This window comes from Grus americana, chromosome 5 (assembly GCF_028858705.1).
Source record: "Grus americana isolate bGruAme1 chromosome 5, bGruAme1.mat, whole genome shotgun sequence".
Lineage (NCBI taxonomy): Eukaryota > Metazoa > Chordata > Aves > Gruiformes > Gruidae > Grus > Grus americana.
In genome coordinates, this window is record NC_072856.1 from 27,994,286 (window position 1) to 28,008,788 (window position 14,503).

Consider the following 14,503-nt stretch of genomic DNA (forward strand, 5'->3'; position numbering starts at 1 on the left):
TTTACATTACCTGTCACCAGAAATGCAGCTGTATCCTTTCTGCTGAAAATTACAGCTCAAAGTACTAAAGTGCACTTGTTCATGGGATGAACATGGGCTAAGTTTCCAAAAGATTTTGAAAAATAAGTTTCTGACTTCAGTTCCACCACACAGTGAATACAGTCAATATGAAATCACAGTCCAGTTTCCTTCTTTGTATTTTTATGGTTTTGAATTATTAGTACTACAGTGAACTTCTCTATGATTGTTGAAGTTGAAATATTTTGTTATATCTGCCACTGGACCACAGAGCTGCCAGTGTCACAGATGATAGTGTTGTTAAAGTAGTATGGCTGCTAAAATGCAATTGGCACGGCAAATGTGAGTTCTAGGAAAAAACTCCACAACTTTGCAATGCAGAGAAATGCTCACTCCCTCTTATTTGTAGGAATCTGTTGTATAGACATCGGTGTCTTAGCAATGCAGGAGTTGTCGCATTTTAGAGACTACAACAAAGCCCTTTTTTCTGTTCTCACTTTCATTTCTCTTTAGGAAAAATAATTATTATTTTTCCTAACAATATAACAATTAAATAATTGTTATATGGAGACAATATTATCCAACAATTTAATTTTAACACAGCGTGGAGAAACATGCAATTTTGCATAGTAAATAAATGCTTTGCATTGTGCAGTGCATTTCTTAAGGAGGAGTTCAACATGTGTTATCTGTACCCTTCTCTAGAGCCAAGTAGTCTTAATGTCTGATGAATAAACTCCACTGTGGACAGTTGTGGGAGGCATAATTGTCACTGTTTAAGCTTTTAATGAAGTATGAAAATCCAAAAGTTCCAGTGTCTGTGCAGCGTCCCTACTTGGAGACAGTGGTGTAGAGCTGAGACCCTGGTGTTAGAGAGGCAGAATACTGAAATATGTCTGGCTTCTGAAATATTATGTCTGCCTAATGTACCTTTTTTCTTTGCTCTTTTAGTTAATGAAGTTGCATAAAGACTTGTGCAAGAACCAAGTCAGTGGTAGGTTAGCTAAAAGCTTTTAGTTGCTTTAGGACTTCTCTCCGTTTCTGAAGCATTGTGAGAGTAGTGCCGACACTTGCTGCCAGTCGCTGCAGTGATTCATAGTGGCTTAGGTTTCTTGCTGAGAATTAATGATGACAGCTCTGTTCAGAAGTTTGTGAAATTGAAGAGATCTGGCAAAGTACAAAAAGAAAGCAAGTAGGCTGTGCAGTGTGTAGGCTTAAACCTAAAGAAATTTGTTAGCTGATGCAGGGTTAAATTGTTACAGCATAAGGTATGTCATATATTCATATGGTTTTTTTAAAATGTCAAAGAGGTGAAAATAAATGCATTGAGTTGTTTCACCTGAGAGATGATGGAGCAATGCGTACTGATTGTGTTATCATATGGAAGAAAAACTTCAAAAAGAAAAAATCATTTTAAGATAATTTGCATTTAAAGGACAGTAAACATGAAACCTTCAGATGATTATTTTCCTCTGCTAGTTTCTTTATGTTATTACTGTGGAGTTCTAAACTGTGCTTACCTTATTGCCCCCAGATTAGAAAAATAAGGTGAATTCAGTTTAACAGTCTTGTTCCTCAGCTATGAGTGCTGCAGTTTGGAAACCCTGAATGCATTGGATTTAAAACTTGTTTCCTCTCTCTTCCTCCACCCCTCTCCTCAATAGAGAAGTCAAGAGTAACTTTTTGTGAAATGGTTTTAATTGCTAAACCTAAGCTTGGGTTTTAAATATGAATTAATTCTGTTGCTGTGTAGCACTGGTTTTTATTACATTTTCACATCTCTAAGAAAGTAATAGTTTTAGCACTCTTTCCTTCACTTCGTATTCCACAATAGTGTCTTCCTTTGGTGTTCTGTTTTGTAGACTTTTACCCACCATTACCTATCACTACTCAGCTTTTGTCTGGGCTAAATACACTCCTTACAATAAAAAAACCCTAAAGAATGTATTCTTGATTTTTTCCATGAGGAAGTTTACCAGTATGTACTTTTTTTACTTTGAGGAGGTGGGGTGGAGACTGTTAGCAGTGACACTAGTGAAAGACTGAGGTAGAGCAGGGCTAACATAAAGGAGCAGGAGGGATATAATCTTGAAGTAACACCTTTTTTCTGCTTCTTTCCCTCCATAGTTAATTAAAAAATAATAATATGATCTTGCAGATATATCATTGAGTACGTATCATAACAGTACTTTTTTCCAGTGACAGGAAAGAGGTCGTATTTATTTGACTAAAGAAATGTAAAGAAAGAAGTAGGCAGCAAACAAATGCTTTTTAGCAATATCATGTCAAATACAGAGGAATTTCTATGTCTGTCCTTACAACAGTTTCTTGGAAAAGTTGGAGTAACATTCTGTCTTAAATGTGGAAGAAAGCTTACGGGAATAGTCTTGTGACCTTATGGTAAAAAGATGATGGTGATAAGCATGTGCTAAAGAAATTGCATGGCTCTTCCTCCTATATATGAAAATAAAATTAAAACATCTCTTACTGTAGTTGCAGTGAAATTCATTGAATCTTCAAGAAAAGTGTCTTGTGAAAACTAGACTTGTATTCTAATGCATTTGCTCTTGACATGAAAAGAATAAAGTGGATCCCTTTGTTACTTTGATTTCTGAAGAGCTGTATATACTTGTAGGAAAATGTACTCCAAAATAGTTGTTAGCATAGGGATGTTTGTGATTTTCTTACAGGGGAAAAAGTTTAACATACTTTGCTGCAAAGAATATAGTTGAAACTGTAGAATATCATCAGAAAAAATGCACACTATAAAAGCGAGCTTATCTCTATTATGAATAGGCAGATCTACTGACTTTTGCTTGTCTTTAAAGTTTACAGCAAATCAAGGTAGTTGAGGTTATTCTAAATCCTGTATGTTCAGGGTGAGACTCCTTTTAACCTTGCCACTAAAAAGCAAGTAATGGGAAAGGATATTTGGGGGGATTTTAAGAATGGTAGTGTAACTTAACCATGGTTTTGTAGAGTTGAATAAATGTAAACATGTAGTTTAGACTGACAGAGGAAACTTACTATTTAAGTCCTCAAAAACTGTCAGGAACAAGTTTAAGCATTAATCTTGCTATATTTATTACAGGTACCATAACTAACTAATGAAAAGATTGATAATGTGCATACATTTATCCTGTGAGACTGTTCTTCGTGAACGCTTGTCATCCATAGTAAAGGTGAATTTTTATGGATGCTTTTTGAACACATTATCTGAAAATTGTACCCGAAACATGTTCCATCATATTCTGCAAAGATGAAAGGCGCTGTTTTGGTGAGAGGAAAGTAAGCACAAGAAAGCTGGAGAGCAGGAAGGAAACTGGATACAGTTAATGGGTAGGAAAGAGCACTTAGAAATGCTTTTGCCTAAGAATGTAGGCAAGATATGCCTGTATGTATACCCTGTGTACCTAATGAACACCATGAGAACTTCAGGCCTCAAAATCTGGAAATAAATAATGAAGTTGCTCACATCTCACTCCTGCCAGTTTTGCCTGGAGTTTCTAATCCCTCTTTTCCCCAAGATCTATCAAGGGCATATTAAAATGCTACTTATGCTGTCAGTAATGGAGGAAGTGTGCAAATATGCCATATGAACGTGTAGTACCTAATAACTTGAGGCAGGTGGTGCTTAATTTCAATTCCAGTTGTTTATCTGGAACTGTATGTATTACTGAACACCTATCTTTTTAAAGCAAATGGCATGAATGATAAAGATATACTAATTTCCATGTAACTGCAAGCATCCATTTATGCCAGCTGTTTATAAAGCAGTCTTAAAATATATGAAAAACAATATTGCATCTTCCCAGACTTTGGTTTTAATAATGAAACCCTGTAGTGACACACTTAGCTCTGCCTCCTTCCATAATTGACTATTTGTACATTCCTTTCTTAGACTGAAGTAGTCACTCATTTTTCCTGTCAAAAAGATACTGGTCTACCTGGACATAAGGAGGAGTGAGTTTACTGCCTCTGTGAATAGTCAGACCCTTTTGAACCCTCTGATCAGTGTGAACAGCACCTGTTTAGAAGGTGAATGTTTGTTTGAGAAATCTGCATGAGCTTACTATTTTAATCTTTGGTATTTATTTAATTTGCATCCAAATATTGTGTGAAAATGTGAATATAATGACTTCTCATTAAGTTATCATCTTCCATATTCTCAAGATATACTGGCTGAAACAAATTGTGAATGTTGTACAGGTGATTGTAGAGAGGCAGAGTGCATGCATCTCTCCCTGCTGCCTCTTTTGCCCCAAACTCTTTTGCAAAGCTGGTATTATAATCATTTGCATATGACTGAAATATTGCTAAGCTTTTGTAATACTTCAATCATGATTAAACCCATACTGGCATCTAAACTTCGATTTCCTTTTTTTGCTCTTAATGTAACTCCACATCTCACCGTTGGTTTATGAACTTAATATTTGCATATCTGATATGCATTTCCTAAATTAAGTTACTCCAGTGTTAATGTAAGTGACCATTTCATGAGATCATTAAAAAGAAGAAAAACCCTCCACACCCTCCTCCTGCTACACTTCCTTTTTTTCTGGCTCAACTTTTAATTTTTGAGTTCATGCTGTATTTAAGCCAGATTTGGATGCAGCTGGAGAACTTTTTAAATTGAGCCTAGTTGGATACATCTTTCATCTTCATATAAGCCAGGGCATAACTCCAAAATAGCCTGCTCTGCTTGAAAATCAACATTGTAGATCGAAAATGGGCGGTTAAACTACAGTATTTCCTTGAAAATCCCCTGCTGCTGCTGAGAGTTGGTTACTAGGTGCTCCTGCATGTTTTGACTGGCTGGATAACCTCACACATCAGCAGTTATTTCAAGGCCTACTATTCCCTTTTCCTTTTTGTACTTGGAGGAAAGACAGGCGAAACATCAGATTGTGATGACTGGGATTTAGAATGTTTTGTATAGCACCCTTAAAGGCGTCTTAGTTGGAGGCTGGGAAAAGGGATTAAATCTGCTAATGAATTTTTATAAGTGAAACCAGATGAAAATAGCCCATTCTCCTCTGTTCTGCATGAGGCAGTGGAACAACCTCACAGCCACAGAAACCGTATTCTGATTTATTCCAAGTGTATCGGTGTTAGAAGGGGAATCAAATCCAGGGATCTGCTTTTCAGAGCCTTATGGATCTTTAGTTCCTATTGGAGTTGTTTGGTCCCCAGCTTTTCTGAAAACTGAATTTTGGAAGGGAGAAGAGAGAAAGCGTGTCTAATGCTTAGAATACAGGCAAAAACTTGTCTTTGCTGTTTGTTGTCTACTGCCTGTTACTTGATTTGAAAATAAGCCACTTCCTGAGATTGTACTTTTTTACACGAGTTACTGAATGCAGTACAGCTATGGGCTAAAAAAATGTATTAGTAAAGATTATCTTATTTAATGGTATTACACCAAGAACAAGACTTGACTAGAGTAGTCAGCATTAGGTAGTATTTTCCAACATTGAGGTTACATGTTACACCCTCACAGCGCATTGTGGAACCACTCAGTTCAATTCCTCACGCTTATTTTTGAAAAAGACTGCGATGAATGTGATTACACTGCTTCTGTAGTGCCAGTTTGGAATTGGATTCTGTTAATTGTACTGGCCTTTACAGGTGGACTGTGATGGACACTGGACAGATAAAGAGATATGCCTTTCTGGAAGTGATTTAAAGAGCAGATGACATACTAAGGAAGCATGAAAGGGCCAAATGTATGTACAGTATCTGTAAAAGTTTATTTTAGGGTTTGACTTTTCTATTTGAGCAAGTGTTATCTGCCCTTATTGCTTTAGTCACTATGAGGTTTTTTCTCATTTCATTGTGGAGACTCTGATAGGCTTGGGCCTTGAAGGGCTTAAAGAGAGAGCAAACTTTGAGGATTAAGGGGTAAGAATGCCCTTGATGGGGTTTCACTATATCTCTGTGCTTTCTTGTCTATATTGACACTGTTGTAGGGAAGGAATGTGGTCTTCATCCTCAGGAAACATTGGTGTTCACTGAAATTATAACCTGGTATACATTTTCTGTCCATAGAAATAATTAAGAGTATTTTCTTCAAAATGTGGGTCAGGTCAATGCGAACTACTATTTGTGGGCATTATATATAGGCAGTTTCTTTCAGCATTGTACTCATTTCTGGGTTAATTTTTAAAATACTTGTTCTGACTTTTTAGAAACTCCAAAAAGTGTATAATCACTTTAGATAACTTTCCCCCTGCTGTTGCACTGCAATAACTAGTTAGCAGAGACACCTGACAGGGAACTTCAGTGTTAGGGAAGATAGGTAGTGGAGGCCAGATAGCGTGTAGATTTTCTTGGTGTGTTTTTTGGTTTAATTAGGTCCATTATTCTCTGAGCTTTTCTTATTTCCTCCTTCATGCTAAGTCTGTCAAAACTGGTATTGATGTGCAAGGTGTCTTTCTCAACTTCCCCACCCTTATTGTACCGTAACAGGTAGATTTAGGCAGTGGTGAGTGGAGAATTCTGATGGAAATTTTGCTGGAATGAAGTTTGAATTACTATGGGGATCAATAAAGAGGTGGAGAGTGAGTACTTTCTGGGAGGCAATTCAGACAAGGGAACCTATTTTTTACCATTTTGTGTTGCTTTTGTGAAGGCCCACCCCTCACTCCACTGACTATAGAAAACTTGTAGGGAGATTAGGCTTTGGTTAACTTCTGTGAGTTCATTACCTGTTTTCCCTACAACACTTGTCTGATGTGTTCTATGCAAAAGAATTCTTGTTCTAGTCTTATTTTAATAACAAGAAATTTGAAGTGTCTTTTTACAGTAGACTTTTGAAAGCTAGCAGAGAGAAAGCCCTTGAGTTGTGATGAGCATTTCTTCTTTGCCCTGTAAGCTCCCTTCAAGGTTAGAAGGTTAGGTGAGGTGAGTTAGAAACGGTTAAGTAGTTGTGATTCCTCTTTTTCCTTCCTTCTTTCTTAAGATTTCCTCAGCAAAATGTTGGCAATGTGCAATAGCAAATGGATACTAGCATGTAAAAGAGTTGGACCTAGGCTTCCCTGAGCCAGCTTTTTTCTTACCCGATAAGTAAAAACTCAGTGATGGTGTTTGTACTGTTTGTATAAGGTAGAACTTGTTTGCCTTTTTCCTTTAAAAATAAAGAAAAATTACATAGGAACTCTTAATATGTGATGTGAATTTTTGAGACATAGGCTTTAGAGCTGCTTAATGTCCTGCAGAACAGTGCATGGCTATCCTTTTATTTTAGACTTCTGAAAATTTGAATACTTGGCAGTATTTAAGCCTGTGGAGTCTTGCTCCATATCCACGCGCTCTCTTTATAAATTGCTTCATTTTCGTTCTAGTATGACAGCTTTTCAGAGCAGCGCTTTGTCCTTTAGAGTTGCAGCCAGCCCAGAGCAGTGTGGAAGTGCCTGACTGTCAGCAGCTTTCTAGTGTCAAAAGCTCCACACGCACCTTTGGGCTGGTAACAAATGCTTCAACGATCAACTTGGACAAAACTATGTTCTTGAATTCTCCAACTTATTCTAAATTTTGTCGTGTATCTCTCAAGAAACAGAAATATCCTATTCTCTGAGCAAATTGTTTGGGGGAAGGAGTTTTACAGCAGCCCAGAACACTAAGCTCCTAACAGTTGTCCGCTGGGTAGTTGAAATTGTGTGGCCTAAAGATACTGTGTTCTCTGAAACTCAGAAACAGAAGATGATTTTCAATTTCTGCATTTTTTCAAATGAGAATGGCTTACTGGCTGTCCAGGATTTAGTTCTGTCTGCCACATGAGAACTACTTTTTCAACATGTTGTCTTCTGTAATATGCAGGAATCATGCACTTGAAGGCTGGTTTGGTAGGTGTTTCTCCAAGTTGTGTGGTGCGGTTGACGTGCTGGAGGGAAGGGATGCCATCCAGAGGGACCTTGACAGGCTTGCGAAGTGGGCCTGTGCAAACCTCATGAAGTTCAAGGCCAAGTGCAAGGTCCTGCATGTGGCTTGTACATCCTCTACAATAATCAGAGGTGCTCTCAGAGCACTGGTGCTGGCGTACAGTGCGTATTAAATAATCTATGTAGCACTGTTAGAAGGTAAAGGGTAAATAAACAAGTTTTGCCCTTTCCTGTTTGTTTATCCTGCTTTTCTCTTTCTGCTGTATTAAGTGATGTAAACATTTCTTATTCCATCTTTTCATAATGGGTTTTACATCATTTGAATTTAGCTATGTGGAATTAAACTCAATGTATGTCTTCTCAGAATAATCTTTGAGTTCCAAATTATTCAGAAGTTCTTAAATGAAAATCACTTATTTAAAGCCTTGCAGGTGATAGATTCTTCTCCTTCGCCTTCATAGTTTGCTTATTTATATCTTTGAATGGTGGCTGTGTTGCTAGCTTTCGAAATATACATAATTTCTCTCTTTAGGAATGTGTTTTTTAAACAGTATGTGAATTATGGCATTTAGCAGATAGTCAGCTTCCCTTCTGACCTCTCCTGCGTTAGCAGGAGACCCACTTAACTGACACACATACAGTCATCTTGAGCCTTAGCTTTCAAAAATATTTTAGTGGGTCAAATGTCTCCAAAATTTCATTACATCCTTTATTTGCCTTTAAAATATTAATGATCTGCTCATGCAATATGCTGATTAAGACTAGAAAATGCTGAGACAAAAAGTTCATTTTACCACGTATGGTACTCAGGGTTTCTCTGTGTTTAGTTACATGTCTCAAACCATATTAAATATTCTATGACCTCTTGAGTTGAAGTCTCTTCCTTGAAAAGACAGAGTTTGACTAATTGATCACATAATCTCTCATAAACTTCTGTATGAGGGGAGAAATGGGTTGTGGACTTAAATTTGACCCCAGTCTGAGTTGTGCAGGGGGGTGGTATTTTCTTGTTGGGTTGGGTTTTTTTTTTTGTTACAATTGTTCCTACAACCCACAGGATAGAGTGTCTGTGCTATCTTGGACTGGCTGGGATAGCCAGTAAATCTGTGAAAACAGAGTCCTCCCTCCCCACCTAATATTGTGAAAATTAGTTGTATAAATTTCTATAAAGTTAAATTTTCCTCTAACAGTGTCTAATAACTGCATCATATTCTAAGGCCATGCAGAAATACTGGGCTCTGTAATAATCTTGGACTCACTTGATAAAACTCTCCACTAAGAGCTGGGATCACTACTGCCATGGCAGGCTAAAAGACGAATGCTATTAACTTGGACTGGAATGGAGACAGGAGTGTCTCTCTGAACCAAAAGTAAGAGGAAGGCAGGACTGCAGAGGCCCTGGGTGACGGGTTAGCACTGTTAGCAGCCCTGGGGCACTGCTTGCAGCCAGTTCTGAGGAGAAGTTGCACTAAGGTTGATGTTGCGTTACTAGGGTATTTTTTCTTATCAGTGGGTTTGGGTATGGGGTATGTGTACTTCTGTTTGAAGACTTGATAGGAGCTTGGCCCATTCTCAGATGGTCTTTTGTCTGCCTTGCTGGGGAAGGGGGAAGAGGCAGCGTTTGTATCTCTGACTGTAGCTTACTCTCCCCTATTGAAGAAGTCATGAGATAAGATGTTTATGATGCCAAGAGAAAAGCTTGCCTCTGGTGCATGGATTTGGATTATAAGAGCAGTTGCTCCCAAAAGCACTTTAAACTCCTCAGAAGAGTTGCAGTCCTGTTTGCCCATCTAGTCTCAATTTGCCCAGTATTTCCCAGTGTCCATTACTGCTTTCATACCTGCTTTTAAGGAAAGCTGTCCAACTGTGCCATGTGTTTACCTCACTCCTACTTGGACTATTCCTAGTCCGTAGAGATGAAGCCCTTTTTGCAGCCCACTTGTTGTTTCTGGAGGTCAGCAAAGAGTAGAAACTGCAGAGAGAGGAATGGGATACATCACCTGAAAGGATGGTGCAGCTTGTGCATATCCAGTTTGCACTGACGTACGCTGTGGTGGTTTGCAACTGTGTAATGTCCCTGAAGCAGGCCCGTGCTTTCATTGTGCTGGGAAAGCTGTGAAGACAGTAGGCATCAAATGTAGTGTCATAAGAAATAAAAATTGCCTATTATAAGGCTTTGGGTAACTCACTGTTTGTATTTAAACTGCTTTGGTAAGGAGTCAGTTAAGTCTGTATGAAACAAGGTAATAAGAAAGTATCTTTAAAAGTCATCTCTCCCCCCCCCCCCCCCCCCGCCATGCATTCCCTTACCTTACCTATCTTAAAAATAGAGATTATTTTGCAGTCTTTTATTTTGTAGGGCTGAGGGCATTTCAATAAATCATTTAATCAATTGATGTGTGGTATATAATTTATAGAAAGAGTTTGTCTGTGTTGCCCATTATAAAAGCCAAACATTTCTTTAAGAAGCTTTTGTACTTTTTTTTACAACAGACCTTTAGTAACTCAGACTAGAGAAGTACCTGCTTTTTTAATAAATGTTAATCTTGTACTAAAAATAACCCCCAAACCTGCTTTTTAAAAAACTGCTATTTTCTTTGTCTTTTCCTAATGGTCCTTGAAAGACTGTAAGCAGGTTGCTGAAGAAATATCTATTTAAGAACATCCTGTGGTTGGGCTGATGGTAACACTTAGCAGTGTCGTTATCTGGAGTTACTGAAGCACTGCGCAGGAGTGAGGAAAGTCAGGTTGCACTTCTTTTCTTCGTCGTCATCTGGAACCAGTGGTTCCAGTCCCATACCTTGTGATTTTGTAGGTTATGATTATATGGCTGCTTTGATTATGCTTCAAATAAGACTGCTGCTGTGAAAGTAGTTACTTGCCTTCCTGTCTGGTCTAACTGCTTACTTCTGCCACTGTCTTATGCCAGAATTAGTGCTCATGTTGCTGTACAGTAACTGGAGTCAAAAAGTTGTCTGCCTGAAGTCTAACTTTGAGATGTGCTAGTTTTTGAGCACAATACAGTTTGCTCACTTGGCTTGTGTGCAGTTGAATGAATGCTGCTTTTGGCATAAGGGAAGTGGCAGAAAGGAAAGGCTGAAACAAAGGAAGGGTGAAACAGCTTTGATCTGACAGTTGCTTGAATTTATCCTGGACTAAACAGCTGTGTAACCACAGCTTTGAACCCGCTCTGTAGCTTGGTCGTCTCCTTTTTCAGGGGTGCAGTTAAGGTAAATGTACCTGCAGCTCCTGAATGGCAGGAAGGAAGGAAGGCTGTGTCTATCTTGCTTCTCCCACTGGAATAGCGAATCCACGCAGTAGCCCTATATGTGAAGCAGACATAACACGCATGACAGTAAACTGGAATGACTGGGATTTAAGTACAGAGGATGGAGATTGTAACAGTTGCACATGGAAAATTTTTGTTAAAGCTTTGCATTTTCTTTGTCACCATTGATACTATTTTCAGTATAGCCTAACGCAAGAAGTAAGAAGATGAAGCACAAAAAGAAATCTAAAATGGATCTTGAGTGTTCTTTGAAGAGCTGAGTTTGTATAACTTGAGTTGTACATAGGAAAAACAGCTGAGAAGGTTTTTCGGAAGCTGTTTGACAGCAAAGAGCAACCTGAATTCTAAGGAATTATGATTTTTGTTTAGCAAATTTCAAACTTAATTGGTCGGAGACAGAATTTTTAAATTCTGCCTGAGAACTTCTGTTGCAAGTCCTGAGCGTTTTAATATAGATCATATACACTGAGGCCAAGCAGAAAGCAGTGAGGAGTCTTCGAAATCTCATATAGTCAAAACCCTTGTTCATGTGTTAATCTCTGGCTTTGAATAAAACTATTCATGGACAACAGAAAATCAGACCCAAATGATAGTCCACTGTGGGTATCCTCACTCCTGCTGCCCAATTATGAAAAAGGAGGAAACCTCTAAATTCTGCCAAAAAGGATGTGAATTTTCTGCTGCTGCTTTTGTTTTCAGTGGTCTTACACAGGTATAGCTACAGTGAAAATTTGCCCTGTATTTGGAGCTTGGTTAACAAGTGTGGGGTTGGCCTTTTTAGTGCATGAATTTGAATACAGACAATTTTTTTTTCCTTCTGAGATTTGCAGAGTTGATACAACATAAATAAAATAATAGTAAAATTTTTTGTTAGGTTTTTTTTTTTTTAGACTTTAAATGTATGTAGGGATCGAACTACTAAGGAAGACAACTTTTCTGCACTCATGTTTCAAAGCGTAGTTGAGTCTGTAACAGAAAGCTGGCAGTATGACTTACACAAAACCACTTTCAGAATCAAGAATTCTAGAGGACAACTTCAGTCTGATGCTGGTAGGGCATGTTTATATTTTGGATCAGTACATAGCAGTTATTCTTAAGAAACTTACCGCTTGATCATTTAAAAAATGCTAAAGAAACTCAAAGAATGCTAAAGCATAAGAATACAGACACTCTGATTTAGTTGGTCACAGGTGTGGGTTTAAAAAAAAAATACCATTTGGGGCAGGCACTTGTAAGAGGTTTTTTTGCTTTTTCTAAGCAGGGCAGCCTCTGATTTTTCTGTTCCTCTGCCCCCTGCACATTCTCCGTCATAATTGCTTTATATGGTAGTAGGGTGATGAGTAAGCATGTCTGAGAGCAAAGACATCTGTGAAACTTTAACATGCTGTTCAGTAATTTTTCACTGGTGTGCTGATGCAGTCAGGTTGTTTCTGGACAAACCAGCAGCCAGGTCAGCCAGAAAGGAATTCTAAATGACAGACTGACATAATGGAGCTTAAAACCAGCCTTCCTTCTCCCCCACCAAGCTATGAAAACCAATACAACGAAAAAAGAAACTCCCAAGAAAAGTGTCTCCTCTTACCGTCAGCCTTGATCCTCACAATCTGAAGAGTGAGAAACTCTGAGATGCTCAATAACAGTAAGCAGAGGCAGGGCTCTTTTACATGGAGGAAGTAGGAAACATCCTTTGACCCTAGCATACATTTGTTACAGCCTGTTCCCCTGTGTCCCCCCCGAAGTGTACTGTTAATAGAGTGCATAGCTCAACTCTAGAGAGACAGAGAAACTCCTACAGGATGCTTCTCAGAAGTGAGTTATGCCTCAATGATAAGAAATAAGATTGTTATGACACAGGAAAGTGGAAAAACCGGAGAAGTTCAGGCATGGGGTACACTCAAGAGCATGTAATGCAAGTTTTATTTTTGTAATGTGCATTCAAGGCAGATACCATAATTGGTGTTTTGATAGGGTATGGTAAATGGAAAACTTTAGGTACAAAGGGAGCTCCAGAGGTCATCTAGTCCAACCTCCTGCTCAAAGCACATATGTATTTCATGAGTACAAGTGATACCAGTCTCCCAAAAGAGATTGATGGCCTGGACTTGCATTATTTGAATAGAAGTAGAACCCTTGTTTTGCCATTTGTATTACTTAGTATCCCTGTCTGAACTCAATGCATGTGCCATCAGTCTTAATATGTGCACACATATATTTGACAGTTTATTTTCCTGGGCTGGAAAACTTTCTCCATTGTAGCATTTTAGGAAGATATTTTGAAAACACCGTTTTTCTGAAACTCTTCCAGGGCATTAACACTGCTGCAGCTCTGCTGGCACTAACACCAAGAGGAGTGGTGCTCTATGCAAACGGTTTTTGTTACTGTGTTGTCTGCTAACTCTTAACGTGAAAGTAAGTAACCAGTGCTTTTCTCTTGTGCATCCAACCATTATTAACTGCAGTAGATCTGAGCAGGCGCTATGACAAGGAGATAAATGTTTTCATTTGTCCATCTGCAAGGTCTTATTCCAGTCTGAAAAGAGTCTTAAACTGAGTGTTCCAGCATCAGTGTTTCAGATCTTTCTTAGTCAAGTCTAGTGTAGAGCTGCTGCTAAACTTTTAGGGGTTTTTTTTTTTTTTTAGTTAGTGTCTTTTTATGAGGAAGTGAGGAGTGCAAAACTTACTGCATTTTCCCTTGAGTGTCAGCTCTGTTTATTCTCTGTATACATGTAAAAGATAGCTCTAGAGCTAGCTCTGTCCCTTGTACAGTTAATTAACCCCCCTGCTGTGGTCCTAGATTTGTCCTCTTGCTGTTCAGTGATGTGTGTGAATTGACTGAAGAACATACACTTGGTGCAGGCGTATGCAGGGAGAGAAAGCCTCCAAGAAACACACAGAAAGATGATGGGGTAGCATGTGGCTTTGTAATCTGTCATGCTGAATGCTAGCTAAAGCTTGCAAAAGCTGGGGGTTTCAGTTACTACAGATGACTACAGAAACGGCTTACATGGTAACACCTAGTCAGTTTTTAAGGTGTTACTTTAGGAGCAAACCATAATAGATGATAAGCGTCAATAACCTAGAAATGTTCTTCAGTATTTCAGGCATTTGAAAACTCTTGAGTAACTACATAACCTTATACGAGTAACTGTTAAAGGACTGACTTGTGCTCTTAAACCACAGATGCATGCAATCCTAAAACAAGAGAAGATGCAAACTCTGGAAAATCAGTAAAATAGTAAAGCTGCCTGTGAAGTTTAATGAAAGAGAAATAAAATTTTTCCTTTAGTGTGTGTTTTTATTACAGAATTAACCTGGCTTA

General features: G+C 38.4%; 1 protein-coding gene across 14 annotated transcripts in view; it reads left to right on the forward strand.

Annotated features, from left to right (window-relative positions):
• The window catches only part of PHF21A (PHD finger protein 21A), a 130,101-nt gene that overhangs the window by 44,802 nt on the left and 70,796 nt on the right, over window positions 1–14,503 (forward strand). The window contains exon 1 of one of the 14 annotated variants that reach the window (XM_054826519.1): window positions 13,487–13,593. The exons of the other annotated variants lie outside the window; for them this stretch is intronic. The gene's annotated coding sequence lies outside the window, so the exon portion shown is untranslated. Of the gene's footprint in view, window positions 1–13,486; window positions 13,594–14,503 lie in introns of those variants that run through there. 14 annotated transcript variants of the gene reach the window in all.